Source organism: Mustela nigripes, chromosome 9 (assembly GCF_022355385.1).
Source record: "Mustela nigripes isolate SB6536 chromosome 9, MUSNIG.SB6536, whole genome shotgun sequence".
In the NCBI taxonomy this organism is placed as follows: Eukaryota; Metazoa; Chordata; class Mammalia; order Carnivora; family Mustelidae; genus Mustela; species Mustela nigripes.
In genome coordinates, this window is record NC_081565.1 from 32,800,366 (window position 1) to 32,817,219 (window position 16,854).

Below are 16,854 nucleotides of genomic sequence, written 5' to 3' on the forward strand. Positions count from 1 at the left end.
AGCTCCTACTATTTTCCACCAACTCCCTCCCCAGCCATCCCCATTATCTCTATGTCTAGCCAGAGTGGTACAGTTGTTATAATTGATGAACCAACATTGATACATCATTATCAATTAAGTCCATAGTTCACATTAGGCGTCACTCTTCGTGTTTACATCCCATGAATTTTGACGATTGTATAAGGAAATGTAGTCTTCGTGACAGTATATAGAATAGTTTAACTACTCTAAGATCCCCTTTGGGGGGTGGGGTGGAAATCCCCTGTGTTCCACCTGTTCACATCTCCCTGCCCTCAACCACGGCACCTATCTTTTAATGTCCCCATAGTTTTGCCTTTTCCAGGATGCGATGTGGTTGGAATCCTACAGTATGGAGTCTTTTTTAGATGGGCTTCTGTCTCTTCGTAGTATGAGATTCCTTTATGTTCATGGCCTAATGGCTCATTTCTTTTCAGCACAGAATAATAATATCCCATTGTATACAAACACCACAGGCTATTTATGGATTCACTTACTAAAGGACATCTTGGTTGCTTCCAGTTTCGGCAATTATGGATAAAGTTGCTATAAACACTTATGTTCAGGTTTTCATGTAGACATCAGTTTCAGTCCATTTGGGTAAATACGAAGGATCATGATATCTGGGTCATATGGTATAGTTTGCTTAGTTTTATAAGAAACTACCAAACTATCTTCCAAAGTGACTGTACCATTTCACATTCCCATGAGCAGCGAATGAGCTCCTTGATACTTTATACCTTTGCTAGTACTTGGTGTTGTTAGTATTTTGGATTTCTACCATTCTGATAGGTATGAAGTAGTATCTCAGTGTTATATTAATTTGCAATTCCATAATGATGTATAATATCACTTGCCGTTTGTATATCGTGTGTGTCTGTGAAGTATCTGTTCAAATCTTTTACCCATTTAAAAAATTGGGTTATTTTCCTAGTGTTGAGTTTTTAACATTCTTTGTATCTTTTGGATAAGAATCAAGTATCAGATTTGTCTTTTGCAAATATTTTCTCCTGATTTGTAGCTTGTCTTTTCATTCTCTTATCAGTGTCTTTCACAGAATAGAAGTTTTCAATTTTAATGAAATTGTCTAATTTATCTATTTTTTCTTTCATACATCATGCCTTTGATTTTTTTTTAAGAATTTATTTATTTATTTGACAGACAGAGATCACAAGTAGGCAGAGAGAGAGGAGGAAGCAGGCTCCCCACTGAGCAGAGAGCCCGACACAGGGCTCCATCCCAGGACCCTGGGATCATGACCTGATCTGAAGACAGAGCCTTTAACCCACTGTGCCACCCAGGTGCCCCACCTTTGATGTTCTATATAAAAAAGTCATTGCCAAACTCAAGATACATCTATATTTTCTCCTGTGTTATCCTCTAGGAATTTTATTATTTTGAATTTTACATTTTGGTGTATGATCCATTTTGAGTATTATCCATATGTTGTGAGGGATGTAAGGTCTTTGTCTAGATTTTTTCTTTTTTAACGTGTAAATGTCCAGTTGTCCCAGAATCATTTGTTGAAAAGACTATTCTTTCTCCATTGAATTGCCTTTGCTCCTTTGTCAAAGATCATTTGATTATTTGTGTGGATCTATTTCTGGACTGTTTATTCTATTCCATTGATGTATTTGATTTTTGCTTTGTTTTGTTTTTGCCAATACCATTGTCTTGATTACTGTACTATTTAAAAAAAAGATTTTATTTATTCATTTGAGAGAGAGAGAGTGCATGAGTGGGGTGAGGGGTAGGGGCTGAGAGCAAGGGAGAAGCTGACTTCCCTCTGAGCAGGAATCCCTATGTGGGGCTCGATCCCGATCCTGAGATCATAACCTGAGCTGAAGACAGATGTTCAACTGATCTCTGTTTGTCAAATAAATAAATAAAATCTTAAAAAATAAAAAAAAGAAAGTCACCTGGGTCTTATATAAAGTTATTGATTCACATTTTTAAAAATATTTTATGTATTTATTTGACATAGAGATCATAGAGATCACAAGTAGGCAGAGAGAGAGGAGGAAGCAGGCCCCACGCTGAGCAGGGAGCCTGATGCAGGGCTCGATCCCAGGACCCTGGGATCATGACCTGAGCCAAAGGCAGAGGCTTTAACCCACTGAGCCACCCAGGCACCCCGATTCACATTTTTTACTTTCAAAACTCTAGTATGTTACTTTATTGTCTTTCACACTACTTTTGTAGATAGAAATTTGAAGCTGATTGAGCTGATTTTCTTCTTTTGTCTTAATTTTTTTTCTGTCTTTGAAGATTTTCTCTTTTTTATATCTTATGGTTCTGTTTTCCTGAATATATTCAAATTTCTAAATATATCCACTGACTTTTCATAGGAAGTGATAAAGCCTTTCAGTTCCCGAATTGTCATATATCATCTCTGGAAAGTTCTATTTTATAGCTTTTATTATAGCTTGTTCCATTTATTCTAATTTTTTAAGGAACACCAGTTAATTGCATATTGGTTTATGCTTGTTTTTCCTCTGTCATTTTGCCTTTCACTAGTTTAGTCTTCGGAGAAAGTGGTTTCACTTCCCTACAACATTAAAAAGCAATTTTTATTTGCCTGTGAGAATTCATCATTCTCCTGTTACTGGACATCATCAGTGCCCTCCCTGCCTGACATTTACCTTGGCACTCACCTCTGCACATCGGAGGCTGCTTACTGTGAACGCCTATGACTTCACTCTTGGTCCCCATGTAGAGCAAAATGGAAGTTCCAGGAAGTGAACATTCTCAGAAGCCACAACAAACAATGACAGATGAGGAGTTGGAAGGTAAATGCCCAAGGTTCCTTATTTCCAGGTGGGAAAACAAGCAGGTATGGTCTACACTGTTGAGCAGAATTTTCCAGCCCATGATGGAAACCTGCTCAATAACTTAGCCATTATAGTCTTGCTTTCCTTCCCTGATCCACTGGTGCTTCCTGGGATCACTTCTGGTATAAACTACTTGCTACAACGTCTACTTCTGGAGAAACACACCCTAAAACAGACAATGTTTTGCTATTATAAACAATATATTGATGAGTATATATTTGTACATGGGTCTTTTTTTTTTTTTAGATTTTATTTATTTATTTGTCAGAGAGCACAAGCAGGCAGAGTGGCAGGCAGAGGCAGAGAGAGAAGCACACTGCCTGCTGGACAAGGAGTCTGATGCGGGACTCGATCCCAAGACCCCGGGATTATGACCCAAGCCAAAGGCAGCGGCTCAACCAGCTGAACCACCCAGGCATCACTGGGTCTTTGCATCTTTCACTATTTTTTCTAGAATAGACTCCCCAAAGTGGAATTATTAGGTCACAGGGCATAAATACTTTGTTTTGCTTTTTTTATTTTATTTTTTAGGTCATAAATATTTAAAATCTTAATATTTATCTTAAGATTTTAAAAGAGTTAAAATCTTTAAAATATTTAAAATAGATATTGCTAAATTTCAGGTAAGTCTTCGGCGGAAATTGGACAGCAAGCAGTTTATAGCTGAACCCTCTGAGACCAGGGTGCTGATGAAATCTTCATTTTTTTCTGCTGGCCCATATCCCTATAGTCTTAAAGAATATGAGCAGTGTAGGCTTTTTCAAGTGAAAGGAGTAAATGCTGGCTGTGTTTGACTTTTTGTTAGGTCAGCCTCACATACTAATCTTATTCAAATGTATCCACCCTTATTTTGCCTTTTTAAACCATTAGTCTTTCTCTGTGCCATCCTGTCAGACTCTAACCTTAGCCACGGTCCTCCTCATGCTCACACTGTTTTATTTATGCAGTTTATCTGAGGTCCTTCCAGTGATCCTCAATTTGATAAGCAGATATGAACAGATCTGTTTGGAGAACTGGGAAGCATGTTGAGCCCAGACCTAGGGTTCAGGGTTTGTAATTTTGGATTCATCCCCTTTCCTCTCTTAGCCTCAGTTAGAGAGGAAGCAGCAGACTCCCCACTGAGCAGGAAGCTTGACAAGGGGTGGAAGAGGCCTCCATCCCGGGAAGGAAGATGAGGCTAGAGAGAGACAGTGACTTGCCAAGATCAAACAAGCGAGGTTAACGTGGAGCTGGGTTCAAAAGCTGGTCCTTTTGAGATGGTGGGACTTAAAACCCCTCTGGGTGGCCATGATGAATCTTCTCCACTTGGCCCTGCCCTTGCCTATGTTTTCTAGCTCAAGCAGATGATTAATCTGCTACAAAGTTCCAGCACCTTCCTTCACAATCAGGGCTTTCCCATCACTCTGGACTCCTCCACCACCATGCCTCCTTACGTGCTCTTTTCCTCATATGTCTCCTTGGCTTGTCTCTTACCTGGTCCTGACCTCTCCTCCTCTGTTTTCCCCCGCCTTTCACTGGGAGGCTCCTTATGAAACACCTGTTCAGGAAAGCTGTCCCATTCCCGTAACTGGTGATTGATTCCTCTGTTCTCTGGACTAGACTAGAAGCACCTTGATGCCAGGAATGGGTCTGGGAGGCCCGTGTATCTCCAGCACTTACTACAGTGCCTGCCCCAAGGCCGGTGTTGAGTGAATGTCTGCAAAATGAGCAGATGATGAATAAATGAAAACAAATGGAAGGCATTTGCTGGTCATCTTGAATGGGGATTTGTTTGAAGATCAGCAGTCAAATTATTTTAAAGCCCATCCTCACAGAGCTAGGGAAATGACGTGAGAATGACAGGCAAAATGGCTTCTAAAAATACCGGAGCCTCAGGGTCTTCTTTTTCACACCTGGCTTGGCCAGTTTTGTTTATTCAGAATTCTCTTATTTCCATATAAATGACATCCTCTGATATCAATCTGGTTTTGACTCTCTGTCTTCCCGTCTTTGGGTTAAAAATTTTTAAAAAGTTTCCTATGGTGACTGAGTTCCAGGACTTCACATTCAGGTCTTCTGAAGAGGTCCTAGAGCGTCCTGTGTTGGGGAGTATACCGAGAGCCTGACATCCGACAGCTAATAAAATCCTCACTGGTCAGTAGGATCCCCCTCATTTTGTAAGTAAGGAAAGAAGTCCAGAGAGGTGAACTTCTACATGGTCACCCAGGAAATGAGCAGAGAAGCTGGTATTTGAACCCACATTGGGATCCTTTCATGCTGCAACTCTTTTTTTTTTTTTTTTTAATTTTATTTATTTAGTTTATTTATTTGAGAGAGAGGGAGCACAAGGTGTGGAAGGGCAGAGGGAGAGGAAGCAGAAGACTCCCCACTGAGCAGGGAGCTTGACAAGGGGTGGAAGAGGCCTCCATCCCGGGACCCTCAGATCATGATCTGAGCCCAAGGCAGATGCCTAACTGACTGAGCCACCCAGGAGCCCCTTGTGCTGCAATTCTTGTCCCCCCAATTTATAGAATGATTCCACATCAATCATCTCAGTGCCTCTTGGAAGCTACTCAGTGAGGGAAGAGGGCGAGGCTCCCCAATTCCACCTTACCAGTGTGGAAATGGAGGGAGTTAATTTAGGACTTCAGCTCAGTCCAACAGATGCCTCACTCGGCCCTTGCCAGGGATGTGACTGTGGATGATTCACATTCCCTCTCCCAGTCTCAGAATCCTCATCTGCAAAATGGGAATGAGGGCTATTTGTCCTCCACTGACAAGGGACATAGAGGGTCTCCTCCAACTCCGCTGCTCCCACTCCCCGACACCACCTAGGGGTCCTGTGACTTGGTTCTGACCCTGACTACCCAGAGCTAGCGTCAGACTCTGCGGGCTCAGTCCCACAGAACCGCCCTGACTTCAGAGGCCATTCCAAAGAGTGGGCCCTTGGCTTACCAGCGCTTCTGCCAGACGTGGCTATGAAGTCGGATTCCCAGAGGCAGTAATGAGCCAGACAACTCTCTCATCCTAGAGAATCTCTACTTACTGCTGCAGTTTACACAAGGAGGTCCGTGAACAGCCAGAGGAGGAAGTATGCAGGGTGCGATCCGAGAGTTCTGAGTGGACAGACTTCTGTCCCCATGGATTGTGGAGCGTGCTCTCCCAGCCTCCTGATGTAGTTGCCAACTCAGAAGCTCTCCAAAACCATTTTCTAAGGTTTTTTTTCTTTAAGATTTATGTATTTGTTTACTTGACAGAGAGGAGGAGAGAGAAAGAATAATAGAGGTAGAGGGAGAAGCAGACTCCCTCCCGAGCAGGGAGCCTGAGGCAGGACTTGATCCAGAACTCTGGGATCATGACCTGAGCTGAAGGCAGACCCTCAACTGACCAGGCCACCCAGGAGCCCCAGGTTTTTTTTTTCTTTCTTTCTTTAATGGGTGTTTCATTACATATAGTTGGTTAAATCGTTGGCTATTGGTGATTGAACTCAGGTCAGAGGTGAAAAGTAGGGCTGAAAATTTCACCCTTCTAATCAAGATCTAGGTCCTTCTGGTGATGAACACTGTCCTCAAGCTATGTGCACCCCCCCCAAACTAATGACCTCATTAGCATATGCTCAGGTAAGGTCGAAAGGAGCTTATTACGAATAACAAAAGATACTCCCATCGCAGCACCTCACCAGAAGCCACCAGCGGCCCCCCCCCCCCCCCGCCCGCGAGCGAGGGCGGCGGCGTCGGGGAAAATGGCAGACAATTTTTCACTTAATGATGCTTTATCTGGGTCTGGAAACCCAAACCCTCAAGGATGGCCTGGTCAATGGGGAAACCAGCCTGCTGGAGCAGGGGGCTACCCAGGGGCCTCCTATCCTGGTGCCTACCCTGGACAGGCCCCTCCTGGCAATTATCCTGGACAGGCCCCTCCTGGTGGCTACCCTGGACAGGCACCTCCAGGAGCCTACCCTGGCCCAACAGCTCCTGCTTATCCTGGACCACCTGCACCAGGAGCCCACCCTGGGCAACCGAGTGGGCCTGGGGCCTACCCGCCTCCTGGACAGCCAAGTGCTCTTGGAGCCCAGCCCCCTGCTGGCGCCTTTGGCATCCCTGCTAGACCACTGACTGTACCTTATGACCTGCCCTTGCCTGGAGGAGTCATGCCTCGCATCTGATAACAATTCTGGGCACAACGAAGCCCAATGCAAACAGATTTGCTTTAGATTTCAAGAGAGGGAATGATGTTGCTTTCCACTTTAACCCACGCTTCAATGAGGACAACAAGAGAGTCATTGTTTGCAATACAAAGCTGGATAACATCTGGGGAAAGGAAGAAAGACAGGCGACTTTCCCATTCGAAAGTGGTAAACCATTCAAAATACAAGTGCTGGTTGAATCTGACCACTTCAAGGTTGTAGTCAATGATGCTCACTTGTTGCAGTACAATCATTGGATGAAAAATCTCCAGGAAATCAGCAAACTGGGAATTTCTGGTGACATAGATCTCACCAGTGCTTCACATGTTATGATATAATCTTAAAGGGGAAGATTAAAAAAAAAATGAAATTGAATATAAACCCTTACACATTGAAACTTCATTTTTCCTGATTGAAAAATTTCACTTTTATTCATTACTGTCCTTGTAAATCTTTGATTTAATAAACATTCTAAGAGTAAAAAAAAAAAAAAGAAAAGAAAAAAAAGATACTCCCATCACCCCTATCACTTAGGAAATTTAAAAAGTTTTAGGAGCTCTGTGCCAAGAACATGAGGTAAAAACCAAATACATGTATATATTTATTATTATACCTCAGGGGATAATCATGGTAAAAGTCATGCTGGGGGCATGAAATGAAACAATGGAGGCAAAGCAGCTAGTAGACGTGATTTGTGTACAGGAAATCACGGAGATGATAAAATGTTCTGTATTTGGGAGAGAAGACGAACACTGAAGCTGGAGTGGATGGGAATGAGGTGCAGTCTGGGAGGGTTTGGAGGGCGGCAGGCAGGGTGGATGGCTGGACTGTCCGCAGACTTAGTGGTGACTACCCGCTCATACCTACAGACTTAGCTGAGGGAGGTCATCACTGAGGGAATGACCAAGTCCAAGCTGCTTGGATGGGTCCAGTGAGGGAGAAGTCCTTGGCCAGCCCCTTCTTCTCGAACCTTTCTTTAGACCTTTCCCTTACCAGCCCATCAAAGGCTGCTGTCTTTTTCTCCTGCCTTCCCAGTCTCACCTACACACACACACACACACACACACACACACACACACTCCTGGGATTCATGCACTCTGTTCCTTGAACCAGCCCATCACTTCTAACAGTTAACATCTGCCACCTGAGCAGCTCTCAAGGTCATTCATTCAACCACTCACCAACCCAAGCTTTGGGTGTCCTGCCTTGGCCTCATTGAGTTGGATAGATCATGCCTCCCTGCCCAGTAAACAGAGCTTCTCTGTCCGTCTTAGCGATGCTTTTTCAGATGCATAGCCTGTCTCTAGATGTTCTCGTACCTTGCTGCTGTAGGAGCTAAGGCCCCAAGATTGGGCCACTTTGGCACATTGGTTATTTTGAATAAAAGTTGACTGTCCATGAAGAAGGACATTCAGAACATTCAGAACTTTCTCTTTCTCACTGAAAGAAGGAAACAAATCTCCCCTGTGAAAGGTGACTTCCCTGTACCAGGAGAAACATCCTTTTCACCAAGATTCGAAATTTAGAGCCCAAAGACTGTATAAACAACCCTTGTGACTTTCAACTAATTTACTACCCCAGCCTAAATTCTGTTTAGAAGAGCCAGTGCTCATTAGCAGAGTGGTGAGTATCCCCACCTGTCCTGTGGGAGACTGGGGTTCAATTCCCTGATGGGGAGGCCCCAGAGTGTTTTGGGGCACCTGGGGGGCTCAGTGGGTTAAGGTCATGATCTCAGGGTCCTGTGATGGAGCCCCACATCAGGCTTTCTGCTCTGCAGAGAGGCTGCTTCCCCCACTCTCTCTGCCTGCCTCTCTGCCTACTTATGATTTCTTTCTCTGTCAAATAAATATAAAATCTTTGAAGCAAAATTCTGTTTAGAATTCCTACCTAATTGAAGCTCACAACGGTAAGTTTTCTTTGTCATGTCAATTCCTCACAGATTTATTGTCTGTCTAAAAAGTATAAAAACAAAAAGTATAAAAATCACCTGTCTTGGACACTTCTTTTTTTTTTTTTTTTAAGATTTTATTTATTTATTTGACAGAGATCACAAGTAGGCAGAGACGCAGGCAGAGAGAGAGGAAGGGAAGCAGGCTCCCTGCTGAGCAGAGAGCCTGATGCGGGGCTCTATCCCAGGACCCTGGGATCATGACCTGAGCCGAAGGCGGGGCTTTAACCCACTGAGCCACCCAGGTGCCCCTAAAGTATTTTTTTAATAGCAAAACAAATTGAGTCCAACATATTTTTATCTCAACTCTGTGTCAAATCTTAGGATAAATGTGGGGCACTCTGATCAGATTGGGGGGGCCACCAAATGTGGAGTGTCCCAGTTGGGTGGGGGGCCACCAAATGTGGAGTGTCCCAGTTGGGTGGGGGCTGGTGGTCAGGGTGGTGAAAGGATTCACCAAGGCAGAACAAAGGAGACAGAAGTAGCAGGCAGAACAGCAAAGGAGAAATTTCGAGGAGATGGTGGCGAGTGACCACAGTTAAAGGGCAGAGTGAAGGAGTATGGGGACGCATGGAATTTCCCCTTTTTTGGTACTCTTAGGAGTTGTGCCTGGTTGTAACTGGTCAGTTAGGGCCCATGATTATTTCAAAGAGGGTCGTTTGTGTGTGTGTGTGTGTGTGTTTTAAGATTTTATTTGTTTATTTGACAGAGAGAGAGATCACAAGTAGGTAGAGAGGCAGACAGAGAGGAGGAAGCAGGCTCCCTGCTGAGCAGAGAGCCCAATGCAGGGCTCCATCCCAGGACCCTGAGATCATGACCTGAGCCGAAGGCAGAGGCTTAACCCACTGAGCCACCCAGCCCCCTTCCCCCGCCACACACACAGTGGGTCGTTTAATGAGCCCGTATGACTTGCCTGTTGCCGCTCAGCTCAGTGCTTGCTGTAAGCCCTTAGTGTCTACAATCAATACTCCGGATGCGAAGATGGCTCAGCCTGGCTCCCTTCCTACGGGGATCTCGGGGTCTTTAGCAGAGAGAAGGCTTGGACTTACCTGTCCATTATATAAGACAGGAAATACCAATGCTTTCAGAGAGGAATCAGCTACAGATGACTGAAGTGAAGGGGAGCAGTTAGTGTGGAGGAAGTGTTTGTGGACCCGGAGGCTCCATGAAAGCCCAGCTCCTCCACGAAGACATGCATGCAGCACGCTAAGCCCTCCTGCTGTCGGACTGCGTCCTGCCCTCGGAGCCTTCACGCCGTTGGGGCTGTAAAACCAGGACTCTAATCCGAGTGGAGAGGCCACAGGGAGACTGACTGCTTTTCTCATGAACCTGTTGCAAGGTGGAGGAAGGTGTCTGAGGAGAGCTTTGACCTGGACTCGGAAGGGTGAGGGAGACAGAGTCTTGGGGGAATTATAGAGAGATGCCTCATCTGGGGTCCTCTGGGATCGAGATGGAGCATGCAAGGAGTGAGGACAAGTTGTTTCGCTGCTGGTTTGTAATTGTGATGGGTTCAAGTCCTGGTAGAGGAGGAGGAATTTCTCTATAAGAACATTTTTCTTCCAGGGGACCTAAAACATCTACCTAGCACAAATATTTGCTGATTTTCAGGTCACTTTCACTCACCGTCCCATGACAAAACTGGAGAGTAAAAGAAAGCAGCACTCCCTGGGTACTGGGAATACAGTTCTTTAAAATTAATTTATTTTTTAAAGTAATCTCTATACCCAATGTGGGGGGTCATACTCACAACCCCAAGATCAAGAGTCCCACGATCTGGGGTGCCTCAAGGGGCTCAGTCCATTAAGCATCTGCCTTGGGCTCAGGCCGTGATCCCAGGGTCCTGGCATCCAGCCGCATGTTGGGCTTCCTGCTCAGCAGGGAGCCTGCTCTCCTTCTCCCTCCTGCTTGTGCTCAATCCCTCTCTCTCTCAAATAAATAAATAAAATCTTAAAAAAGAAAAAAGAGTCTTGGGGCGCCTGGGTGGCTCAGTGGGTTAAGCCGCTGCCTTCGGCTCAGGTCCTGGGATCGAGTCCTGCATCGGGCTCTCTGCTCGGCAGGGAGCCTGCTTCCTTCTTTCTCTCTCTCTCTCTGCCTGCCTCTCAGTGTACTTGTAATTTCTCTCTGTCAAATAAATAAATAAAATCTTTAAAAAAAAAAAAAAAGAGTCTCACGATCTATCAAGTGAGCCAGCCAGGTGCCCCTCACCTTAATCATTAAGTGTACAGTTCAGTAGTGTTAAGTACATTCACATTGTTGTATGATCAATCTCCAGGGTTTTCTCTTGTAGCACTGAAACTCTGTATCTATTTATTGAACAGTAACTCATCATTTCTCCCTCCTCCCAGTCCCTGGCATTATACTCTCTGTTTCTGCGAATTTTACTTCTCAAGGTATCCTGTATACGTGGAATCATACAGTATTTGTCTTTTTGTGACTCGCTTACTTCACTTAACATAATACTGTCAGTTTTATCCTTGTTGTAACATGTTAGAATCCCCCCTGCCTCCTCCTCAGACAACCATTAATCTACTTCTGTCTCATAGATTGGCCTATTCTGGATACTTCATTATAAATGGCATTATAAATGGAATTGTACAATAAACAACCTTTTGTGAATGGCTACTTTCACTTACCATAATGTAATGTGTCCAAGGTTTATCCATGTTGTACCATGAATCAGTATTTAACTCCTTTTATTGCTGAATAATATCCTATTATAGGTGTAAAATACCACATTTTCTTGATCCATTCACCAGCTGATGGACATTTGGATTGTTTCCACTTTTTGGCTAATACAAATAATGCTGCCATGAACATCCATGTACAGGTTTTTCTGCATGCGTTTTTTACTTCTCTTGGTTATATACCTAGGAGCGGAATTGCCATTTGAAAAAATCACCATTTGAGAAAATGCCAGACTACCCAGGTGGCCGCACCATTTTACATTCCCACCAGCAGTGTATAAGGCTTCCAGTTTTTCCACATTCTTGCCAACTGTGTAATGTGCATAGTGGGTTGAAAGGGGCTCCCCACCCCAAAGATGTATTCATGTCTTAATCTCTTAATCCTTGGAAACTGTGAATGTGACCTTATTTGGAAAAAGGGTCTTTGCAGATGTAATTGATTTAAGGATCTCAAGTTGACATCATCCTGGATTATCCAGGAGCACCTTAAATCTGATGACAAACATCCTTTTAAAAAACACACAGAGGAGAGACACAAAGAGAAGAGGAGAAGGCCATGGGAAGATTGGGCAAAGATTGGACTGAGCAGCCACAAGCCAGGGAATGCTGACAGCCACCAGAATCAATAAGGAATGGATTCAAACTCTCCTAAATCCTCAGGAGGGAGGGTGATGCTTACCAGACCTTGGTTTTGGACTTCTGGCTTCCCAAACTGTGAGATAATAAAATTCCGCTGTTTTAAACCATTTGGTTTGTGGTCTTTTGTTATGGTGGCCACAGGAAGCTGATGCTTGCTATTATCTGCCTTTTTGATTATAGCCATACTGTAGCCATTCCCACAGGGGCACACCCTACCCTTGCAGCCCCTTGCAGAGTATGGGGCTAGACAGAGACACAGGACTCCAGAAGTGGCCTGATAAATGTGGGCTGCAAAATGCTGTCGCCTATATGTCCTTAGTGCCTGTGGTCCCAGAATCTTTGTCCCATATTTTGTCCCCAACTTTTGCCTCCACCCCGTAGTGCTGTTAGTTCTGGGTCTTGGCCCCAAGTCTGCAGCCAGCAAGCTGAGGTGCCAACATGACATCGTGGGTTTGAGCCAACAAAGCCCAGATTACTAGCTGTTGTCCTGAAACACCTCTGCAGATCATTCAATCAATCCTGGCCATCAGAAGCTCTGGTGAGAGTGGGGCTGCAGCCTGTGGACCTGACCCTGCCCATGGGTGAGGAGCCATGTGGGGTTAAGGGTTTTAGTTAGGTCCACTACACCTGCCCTGGTGGCTATCTGAAATGGGCGGTGTCCTCTCTACCTCCCCAACGTCACTCTGATCCTGGCCCTCTTCTCCATCCCTCCCTTCAGCCACTGGACCACTGTCTTCCTGGTCTCCTGCTTCCAGCGTCCGCCCCCTTCAGCCCACCTCCCACACCAGCTGTCAGAGGGCCTTTGCTAAGGCACAGCCCTGATTATGATAGTTCCTTCCTCAGAAACCAGCAATGACTTCTCATTGCATACCTAGCAGATTCAGCTGTAAGGCTGGTATTCAAAGCCCTCCTTGATCTGGATCCTTCATCTCTCTCCAGACTCACTTTGGTCTCCACTCCACCCCCATCCTTTACTCTCACCAAACAGAATGACACTCTCTTCCCCAGATGCACTCCCTTGCCTTTCCTCTTATTATTTCTTCTTCTTAGAATGCCCTTCTCACAGCATCTCATGGGCTGAAATCTTTCTGCTCTTCACGACTTGGCTCAATTGTCATCCCTCCACAAAGCCTTCTCTTTTCTCCTGAATGGAAGTGGTCTTTAGTGGATTGCATGGCAGTCTTTGGTTCCCTCACCTGCGGGACCAGGGCTGCATGGTACACATCTCTGGGTATTGGTTGGCGGGTGGGCAGTCCCTTCATAGTCTATGAAGAGAGACTGGTTTCCCTTTGGGTTGTGCAGTTAAAACAACCTATGCAGCCCTACGTGGTCACTCTGGGCAGGGCTACTTTATCCCCTAGAGTCCCGATGTATGGGACCTATGACCTTCCAAGGACTTTCCCAAGATAAATGAGCTCCCAAATCTAAAAAAAAAAAAAAAAAAAAAAAAAGAGCATACCCAAAATGAATAATAAGTTCTAAAGAAAGATTACTAAAATTTCCTACTTTATAGTAAAAATGTTTCTACTGAAATCTATTTTTATAGTAAAACATGTTCATTTTAACTGATGAGATGCAGCTTCCAAAGAAAGAGTGATTAAGGCTGGTGATGCTAATGATGATGATGATTGATAATAGGTAATATATATTTAAGGTTTATGTGTACTATTCACTATTCTAAGCATTTGACACATTTTTAATTAATTTAATCCTCATGGTAGCCTCGTGGTGTTGTGCTATTATCCCCATTTCAGAGATGAGGAGACAGAGGTGTAGCCTCTAAATCTTAGATGGCAGAGGCTACTAATGACTCAGTGCTAGGTCCAACTTAGCACTTGGCATGGAATGGGTACCCGGGGGTTGTAAAATGAAGGAATGAACAAGTAACTGACTTGAAGGTCCTTCACAGCATCTTAGATGTGCCACATAAACACATCACAAAACAAAACTTCTGAATTGTCCACAGAATCAAGACTCAGGGAGACCTGGAGCAGCATTTTGGGTGCACCAGGTTTAAGCATTGTGCTGTGGAAGCAGGCCCCCGAGGCTAGTAATCAAGATACTGTATACAAAGAGTGAGCAATAGAGAATGGGGGTGACTGTACTATTATCAGACAAAATATATTTTTAAAAGAACTTAAATTTTTGACCAAATTGTATATTTTTAATTATACAATGTGATTTTTTTTGGCCATCATCAAATTAATTAATATATCCAGCGCTTGTCACCCATTTGTGTGTGTGTGAAAATACTTGGGATATACTCTTTTACAAATTTCAAGTATGGTATATAATGTGGTATTATTAACCACAGTCACCACCATGTACATTGTGTTCATTACAATAGAATTTATCTTATAACTGAAAGTGTGTACCCTTTGATCAATATCTCTCTTTTCCTCCCACCTTGTCACCCCTCCAACCCCCAAACCTTGGTAACTACTGTCCTGCTCTTCATTACTGTGAGTTCTACTTTTTCATTTTTGTTTTTTGGATTCCATATATAAGTGAAACACGTGATACTGTCTTTCTGTGTCTGGATTATTTCACTTAGCATAATATCCTTCAGGTTTACCTATGATGTTGTAAATGGCAGGATTTCCTTCTTTTTTTCTTTTAAGGCTGAATCATATTCCATTATGTTGATATGCCACATTTTCTTTATTCATTCATCTGTCAGTGGATACTTAGGTTGTTTCCAAATCCTGGCTATTGTAAATAGTGCTGCAATGAACATGGGAGTGCAGCTATCTCTTCAAGACAGAGATTTTATTTCCCTTGGATAAATACCCAGAAGTGGAATTGCTGGATTATATGGTAGTTCTGTTTTTAATTTGGGGGGGGGAACACCATACTGTTTTCCATAATGGCTCTACCAATTTACATTCCCACCAACAGTTCATACAGGTTCCCTTTTCTCCACATCCTCATTAACTCTTACAATCTTTTTTTTTTTTTTTAAGATTTTATTTTTTATCCGACAGAGAGAGAGAGAGATCACAAGTAGGCAAAGAGGCGGGCAGAGAGTGGGGGAGGGAAGCAGGCTCCCCAATGAACAGAGATCCCGATGCAGGGTTCAATCCCAAGACCTGAGCCAAAGGCAGAGGTTTAACCCACTAAGCCACCCAGGCGCCCCCGATTCTTATAATCTTTTGACTTTTTGAAAATAGCTGTCCTTGCAGGTGGTGAGGTAATATGTCATTGAGGTTTTCATTTGCATTTCCCTGATGATTAATGATGTTGAGCATTTTTCATGTCTCTATTAGTCATTTGTATGTCTTCTTTGGAAAAATATCTATTCAGGCCATTTTTCCCTTTAAAAAATAAGATTATTTGGGTTTTTTTGCTGTTACGTTGTAGGAGTCCCTTATAAGTTTTAGGTATTAACTCCTTATCAGAACTATGGTTTGCAAATATTTTCTTCCATTCCATAGTTTGCCTTTTCATGTATTAACTGTTTCCTTTGTTGTGCAGAAACTTAGTAGTTTGACATAGTCCCACTTATTTATTTTTGTTTTGTTGCCTGTGCTTTTTGGAAACAAATAGAATTTAAGTCAAAAAGATTACAAGAGACAGAGAAGGACAATATAACCTGATACAAAATTCAATCCATCAGAAAATATTAAATTATCTAACAATTATAAACATATACACATCTGAAAATAGAGTCCCAAAATATATATAAAGCAAAAATCTACAGACTTGAAGGGAGAGATAGTCGGTTCTACAGTAACAGTTGGAGACAAGGTTGGATTTGGAGTGTTGTTCTTCTCCAACTAGTTCAGGCAATTCAGACTTGAAGAAGAAAAATTAATTGCAGAGCAATGAGTCACCGTGGCTTTCAGAGCCAAGGTGAGGGGGGAATAAGGGCAAATTCAAAATAAGTAGATGGGATGCTGCAGCAAACCTCTGAAGCTGAGGGCATGACAGTTCAACTGGTGGACAATTACAGGTTTAAAAACAAATTGCTATATTCGCATCATTGGCAATGGGCATGGGCTTCGGCACATCATCTACAGCACCTTGGAGGCCAACTGGAATTTCTTTGGCTGGTGGCTGCCCTCCTTTTGGAATGGCCTCTGGTCTTCATGTGAGATTCTTCAGCTTTTTAGTGAGCACCTACTATGTGCCAGGCACTGAAATGAATAAGACAAGGAATGAAGTGCTGACACCTGGTACAATACAGAGGAAATTCCAAAAACATGATGCTAAATGAAAGAAGTTAGACAAAAAGCACCGCATGTGATATGATTCCATTTATATGAAATGTACAGAAAAAGCTCATTTGTAGAAATGGAGGGCAGATATCCAGATGTGACTGGATAGGAATGAGAAGTGATGGGCATGAGGGATTTTAGTGGGATGATGGAAACATTCCAAAACTGGTCTGTGGTGATGGTTGCACAGCTCTGTAAATTTATGTTATGAATCATTTAACTGTATGTTTAAAATAAATGAATTTTATAGTATATAAATTATACTTCAATGGGCTTTAAAAAAATCATGAGGTCTCTGCCTCTTTTTTGGGAAGGTGGACCTTCTTCCAGAAGAGGGATTTGCAGGACACAT

The 16,854-nt window shown here is 43.4% G+C and overlaps 1 long non-coding RNA gene and 1 pseudogene across 1 annotated transcript in view; both read left to right on the forward strand.

Moving 5' to 3' along the window:
• LOC132025077 (uncharacterized) overlaps positions 1-12,369 on the forward strand; it is a 31,238-nt gene extending 18,869 nt beyond the window's left edge. The window contains exons 2-4 of the long non-coding RNA XR_009406407.1: positions 1,180-1,319; positions 2,536-2,807; positions 11,834-12,369. This is a non-coding gene — a long non-coding RNA (uncharacterized LOC132025077). The remainder of the gene's footprint in view (positions 1-1,179; positions 1,320-2,535; positions 2,808-11,833) is intronic.
• LOC132025076 (galectin-3-like) lies at positions 6,562-7,722 on the forward strand (annotated as a pseudogene).
• Positions 12,370-16,854: the final 4,485 nt, after the last annotated feature.